The sequence below is a fragment of the Alligator mississippiensis genome, chromosome 8, assembly GCF_030867095.1.
Source record: "Alligator mississippiensis isolate rAllMis1 chromosome 8, rAllMis1, whole genome shotgun sequence".
Lineage (NCBI taxonomy): Eukaryota > Metazoa > Chordata > Crocodylia > Alligatoridae > Alligator > Alligator mississippiensis.
Genome location: NC_081831.1, coordinates 9,266,469 through 9,273,646, shown reverse-complemented (window position 1 = coordinate 9,273,646; position 7,178 = coordinate 9,266,469).

The following is a 7,178-nucleotide window of genomic DNA, read 5'->3' as shown; positions in this document are numbered from 1 at the left end:
AAGACAGCTGCTTTGAGTTTAGTGAAACTGTATTTATCCTAAGATGAAGGATTTTCCTACTGTATTTAGGAATAGCTATACCTCTTGCTTATTCTCAAAAGATTACCGGACAAAATATAAACTCGTAAACTAGAAGTCTCCCTTCACTCCACTTTGAAGGAAGCCTTCCACATTTATGTTTAATGTGTGTCCTGTACAAGCTTTTGAATTCTGTATTAATACCTGAATGTTGCAGACATCTTTATCAAGATATCGGTACCATTATATCCATTGCAGAAGACCCTGCAATTTGTGTCCTTGGATACATTCAGTACTGGCACTAGCTTCACTGCTGACTCCAGGATGTTAACTAGCTTCTAGGACTAAGACGTTTGCCTCAAGCATTACTTATTACTAGATAGGGTTTTTTACAACATAGTGCAAGTTAGAGCTGTCCTGAGACTGCTTTTGCTTCTACTGACAATTGGTTACACTGGCATACTCTGATCTACCCCACACGCTCAAGTTTTGTACCGAAGGGCTTGTGATCTGAATGCTGAAGTTCTATTTCTTTAGCTGAAATATAACCTATAGTCCCACAGATGTGTTTTTGGCTTTCCACATTTCTTCCCTATCTCTTTCCAGTACTTTATAGTTTATTGCAGCATAAGGAATGCAGTGCAAATTCCTGTGGGAGGTCTCTTTTCTCTCCATACACAGCAAATCTTACCTGCATTTTAGCAAGCAGATCCGAGAAGAATTTTGCCCCTAAAGTCTGGGATGCTATTGGGACTCCTATTGCAATGTGCAATGCATGCTGTGAGTTCTTATTTTCCTCTGTAGCTGATTGACCCTAATCTCTTTTGTAGTTTTTTTAAAATAAAAGTAGCTCTGGTGGAAGTACAGTATACCCTTATCCTCCCTGGGATTTGCCAGTTTGTTGGCAAGCCTTAGACTATTGGATATACCTATGATTACTTACATCCCTGTGAGGTGGGATAATTCCATTTAAGTTGGTGACAACAGAATTCTGCCCAGATATCAGTGAACAGAAAGGTCAGAAATGCAGAATAGCATGTGCTGTTAGTGAGTATGTATTATTATTTGCCTCAAAGGGTTTCAGTCCTGCGTGGCCACTCCCATGCCATGCCTCCAGACATACCAATCAGATATACCGATCTTTTCTCATTCTGGTGATGGTGAATTTTGAGCACATATGTCTTACACAATTGCTGTTCTGGCATGTATTGGCTCCATGCCTTGATTGCCTGGAGGGGTACAGTTTATTTTAGAAGTTGTTTAAGGTAAAAGGTGATAAATAGGCCCTTGACAAAGCCATGGTCCAGAAATGGCTTTATTCCATCACTGGAATATCATGAATGGGACAGGACAAATGCTCCATAGTTTCAGCTGTGTATTTGATTCTTAAGAAATGCTAAGTGTAGGCTTGAAAATGGTATTTAAAGGTTTGTTTTTTGGGAATTAGCTTATAGGTATAGATATATGCATTATAAGGGGTCAAGATGGATAGCAGAGGTTGATTGGAAGCTTGTATCTAACACACACAAAGCTTCTCATGGCCCTGGTGGCAGACAGGCTGTCTAGAACAACAAGGACACATAATTTGGGAACCAAGGAAATACGTACTATACTGTCCCATAACACGAGATAAGTGGCCCCAGCTACAAGGCCCCAAAGCAGAGGGGGGGCTGAGTCCCAGTTTTGGTGGTTGACACGGGGAAAAAAGCAGAGCTCTTCAATGAGTTCTTCGCTTCACTATTTCTAAGTACCAACCAAGCCAATTCCCCCACCTCGATCATTGATGGATGTCCACATGGCACCAGTCTGCCTACGGTTAGTTCTGAAAAATTTAAGGAGCTCCTGGAGGAGCTGGATGGGTACAAGTCAGCAGGCCCAGATGACTTCCATCTATGGCTGCTGAAAAAATTGGCCAGTGTCGTAGCTGAGCCACTGGCACAGCTGTTTGAGCACTCATGGTGCTCCGGCCAGGTCCCTGAGGACTGGAGAAGGGCCAATGTGGTGCCCATTTTCAAGAAAGGGAGAAGGGATGAGGCAGGTAACTGTAGGCCAGTCAGCCTTACCTCTGTTCCAGGGAAAATACTAGAGAAAATAATCAAAGAACACATTTGTAAAGGCCCAGCAGGGCAAATAATGCTGAGGGGAAACCAGCACAGGTTTGTCACAGGTAGATCCTGCCTGACAAAACTTGTAGCCTTCTATGACCAGATTGTGGAGTGGATGCCTACATGGTCAGGTGGGTGGCCAACTGGCTTAGGGACCACACCCAGAGAGTGGTAGTGGATGGTTCCTTCTCGGCCTGGAGGGAGGTGGGCAGTGGGGTCCCGCAGGGTTTGGTCTTCGGACCGATATTATTTAATATCTTCATCAGCAATTTGGACAAGGGCGTGAAGAGCACCCTCTCCAAGTTCACTGATGATACCAAGTTATGGGGCAAAGTTAGTACACTGGAGGGCAGGGAGCAGATTCAGGCTGACCTGGACAGGTTGGATCAATGGGCAGAGAAATGCAATGCAATTTAATAAAGATAAATGTAAGGTACTCCACCTGGGAAGGAGGAATCCCTAGCACACCTATAGGTTGGGGAGTGTCCTTCTCAGCAGCTCGGAGGCAGAGAGGGACTTGGAGTCATAATCGACTCCAAGATGAACATGAGCCGGCAGTGTAACGAGGCCATCAACAAGGCCAATCGCATCTTGTCATGCATTAGATGGTGCATGACTAATAGATCAAAGGAGGTGATGCTCCCCCTCTATGTGGCACTGGTCAGGCCGCAGTTAGAGTACTGTGTCCAGTTTTGGGCACCACACTTGAAGAGGGATGCGGAGAATCTGGAGAGGGTCCAGAGGAAGGCCACTTGCATGATTAGTGGCCTTCGTGATAGGGGAGAGGCTGAGAGACCTGAATCTTTTCAGCCTTCACAAAAGAAGGCTGAGGAGAGATCTTGTGGCTGCCTATAAATTTATTAAGGGAGGTCAATGAGGAATAGGTGATGCAGTGTTTACTAAGGCACCCCAGGGAGTGACTAGGAATAACGGGTGTAAACTAGTTGAGAGTGGATTTAGATTAAATATTAGGAAGAAATTTTTCACAGTAAGGGTGGCCAGGATCTGCAATGGGCTTCCAAGAGAGGTGGTGCTATCACCTAGCTTGGAGGTCTTCAAGAAGAGGCTAGTCAGTCACCTGGCTGGGGTCATCTGACCTTGGTCCTCTTTCCTGCCGGGGCAGGGGTTGGACACGATGATCCATTGTGGTCACTTCCGACTCTACAATCTATGAATCTATGACCAAATTAAGAGAAGGCCCAGACGGCTACATGGATGTGTGACCACAGAGAGACAATCAATCAGAGATAGCCATGGATGAAGAGTCATCAGGAGGGAAGGAGAATACAAAAGCAGAGACTTGAGATTAACAAAGGGTCCCTCACTGTTCCATCTTGTCCCTCCTTCTCATTCCTCCCTGTCCTTCCTTGTTCCTTCTTGCCTCTCCTTCTCTTCTTTTCTGTCCCTCCTCCTTCTCCTCCCTGAGAGGGGTCCCCATCCCTCAGGAAGTGTCTTTGAGGCTGCCATGGACAGAGAGCATACCAGCAACCCATCTCATACACCCCACTGGAAGGGGGATGTGGGCCTCGGTATCCCACCTCCAGACTGCTGACACCTAAGAGAAAAAGCCTCAGAGTGGAGCCTGCATCCTGACCTGATGTACTTTGACTCAGATGACAGCCCTAGGATTGATAGATATAGAATTGCTTGATTGTTTGTATTGTTGCTTTTTTGTTACCACTCTGTATCAATAAATTTGCCTATTATTGAATGGAAAGGTCATTCATAGATTCATAGATGTTAGGGTCGGAAGGGACCTCAATAGATCATCAAGTCCGACCCCCTGCATAAGCAGGAAAGAGTGCTGGGTCTAGATGACCCCAGCTAGATACTCGTCTAACCTCCTCTTGAAGACCCTCAGGGTAGGGGAGAGCACCACCTCCCTTGGGAGCCCGTTCCAGACCTTGGCCACTCGAACTGTGAAGAAGTTCTTCCTAATGTCCAGTCGAAATCTGCTCTCTGCTAGCTTGTGGCCATTGTTTCTTGTAACCCCCGGGGGCGCCTTGGTGAATAAATCCTCACCAATTCCCTTCTGTGCCCCCGTGATGAACTTATAGGCAGCCACAAGGTCGCCTCTCAACCTTCTCTTGCGGAGGCTGAAAAGGTCCAGTTTCTCTAGTCTCTCCTCATAGGGCTTGGTCTGCAGGCCCTTGACCATACGAGTTGCCCTTCGCTGTACCCTCTCCAGGTTATCCGCATCCTTCTTGAAGTGTGGCGCCCAGAATTGCACACAGTACTCCAACTGCGGTCTGACCAACGCCCTATAGAGGGGAAGTATCACCTCCCTGGACCTATTTGTCATGCATCTGCTGATGCACGATAAAGTGCCATTGGCTTTTCTGATGGCTTCGTCACACTGCCGGCTCATGTTCAACTTGGAGTCCACTAGGACTCCAAGATCCCTTTCCACCTCTGTGCCACCCAGCAGGTCATTCCCTAGGCTGTACGTGTGCTGGACATTTTTCCTCCCTAGGTGCAGCACTTTGCATTTCTCCTTGTTGAACTGCATCCTGTTGTTTTCTGCCCACTTGTCCAACCTATCCAGGTCTGCCTGCAGCTGTTCCCTGCCCTCTGGCGTGTCCACTTCTCCCCATAGCTTTGTGTCATCTGCAAACTTGGACAGAGTACATTTCACTCCCACGTCCAAGTCACTGATGAAGACATTAAAGAGTATCAGTCCAAGGACCGAACCCTGCGGGACCCCACTGCCCACACCCTTCCAGGTCGAGACCGACCCATCTACCACGACTCTTTGGGTGCGACCCTCTAGCCAATTCGCCACCCACCGGACTGTGCAGTCATCCACATCACAGCCTCTTAATTTGTTCACCAGTATGGGGTGGGATACCGTATCGAAGGCCTTCCTGAAGTCCAAGTATACGACATCCACCCCTCCTCCTGTGTCCAGGCGTTTCGTAACCTGGTCATAGAAAGAGACTAGGTTGGTTAGGCACGATCTGCCCGCCACAAACCCATGCTGATTTCCCCTCAGCATAATTTGTCCTGCTGGGCTCTCACAAATGTGAGCCTTGATCATTTTTTCAAATACTTTACCAAGGATGGAGGTGAGACTGACCGGCCTATAGTTGCCCGGGTCCTCCTTCCTCCCCTTTTTGAAAATGGGGACCACGTTAGCCCTTTTCCAGTCCTCCGGGACTTGGCCTGTGCGCCACGAGCATTCAAATATTCCCGCCAGTGGCTCTGCAATGACGTCGGCCAGTGCCTTCAGCAGCCTCGGATGGAGCCCATCCGGGCCTGCCGACTTAAAGGCATCCAGTTCTTCCAAGTGACTCTGCACCACCTCAGGATCTACGCATGGAAGTCTGGTGCCTTGCTGCTGCCTCTCTACAATCCCAGTGAGAGACTTGTCGTGCCCCTCGCTTAGGAACACTGAGGCAAAGAACTCGTTGAGGAGTTCAGCCTTGTCCCCCCTATCTGTCACCAATTGCTTCTGCCCATTTAGCAGGGGTCCTATTCCTCCCTGGGCCTTCCTTTTACTCCCTATATATCTAAAAAACAATTTCTTGTTGTCCTTTACTTGGGTTGCCATCCTCAGCTCCATGGTAGCTTTGGCCCGCCTAACTGCCTCCCTACAAGCACGAGCAGAGGAGGTATATTCATCTTTAGTGATCTCACCCTGTTTCCACTTTTTATGTGCTCCCCTTTTGGCCCTTAGGCTGCCCTGGATTTCTCTGGTCAGCCATGGAAGCCTCCTGGCCCCTTTCCCTCTTTTGCCTCGCTCGGGGATCGTCTTGCTTTGTGCCCAAAGGATCGTTTCCTTTAGGCACAGCCACCCTTCTTGGGCACCCATCCCATCAAAACTCCTACTCTGCAGTGCTTCCTTGACTAATCGCCTGAGTGCAATGAGATCAGCTTTCCTAAAGTCTAGCACTTTTACCCTACTAGTTACCTTACCCACTCGCCGTCTTATGTTGAATTCTATTATAAGGTGATCACTGTCTCCCAGATAGCTACCAATCTGGAGGTCCCCTATCATGTCATCTCCCGTTGCCAATACCAGATCCAGTATGGCATTCCCCCTAGTGGGACCATACACCTCCTGTGTCAGGTGGAGGTCCTGTACACAAGTTAGAAACCTGCGTGAGCGATGGGACCTTGCTGTCTGCGTCTCCCAGCAGATGTCTGGGTAGTTTAGGTCCCCCATGACTACCGCCTCTTTAGCTTTTATGGTCTCCGAGAGTTGCCTCAGGAGCCCCGCATCTATTTCTTCCCCTTGGTGTGGGGGTCTGTAGCACCTTTCTCCTTGCCCCCCATGTAGCCTAACCCACAATCCTTCTACTTCCTCAGCCTCGGATTCTGTCTTGATGAGGGTTGATGTATATTGCTCACTGACATAAAGTGCAACCCCCCTCACCCCCCCCCTTTCTTCCCCGACCTGTCCTTTCTATACAATCTATAGCCCTCAATATGTACCGCCCAGTCATGGGATGAATCCCACCAGGTCTCTGTTAGCCCCACTAAGTCATAGGTGTTTAGTGCAAGCAGGAGCGCTAGTTCATCCTGCTTGTTTCCCATGCTCCTAGCATTAGTATATAGGCATTAAGCCCTGCGACTGGCGCCTTTGCTGCCCCCCCGCTCCCAGTCCCATGGGGCCCATTGTTTCTTACCTTCTTGTTCCTTACCTGTTCTGTTGTGCTGGCCTCCCCATGGCTTTCAGGTTCCCAATGTTCTCCTTCTTCAGGCTGGGCTGTCCTTGTGGGTGCCACATGGTTTGGTGGTCCACAGCTTCCCCTGCCCTCGTACTCCCCTCCCCCCGACGAGCCTAGTTTAAAGCCCGCCGGAGGAGATCCACAAACCTAGAAGAAAACACACGCTTACCTTTGGGGGACAGGTGAAGCCCATCCCAGCTGAGCATGTCCCTCGTCGTGATGTGCGGGTCATGGTCCAGGAAGCCGAAGCCTGCCTCGAGACACCACTGCCGAAGCCGCCAGTTGGTCTCTCTGATGCAGTTCTCCTGCCGTCTTCCTCGTCGGTCACTGGTAGGATGGAAGAGAAAACCACCTGGGCACCGAACTCCTTCAGCACGCCACCCAG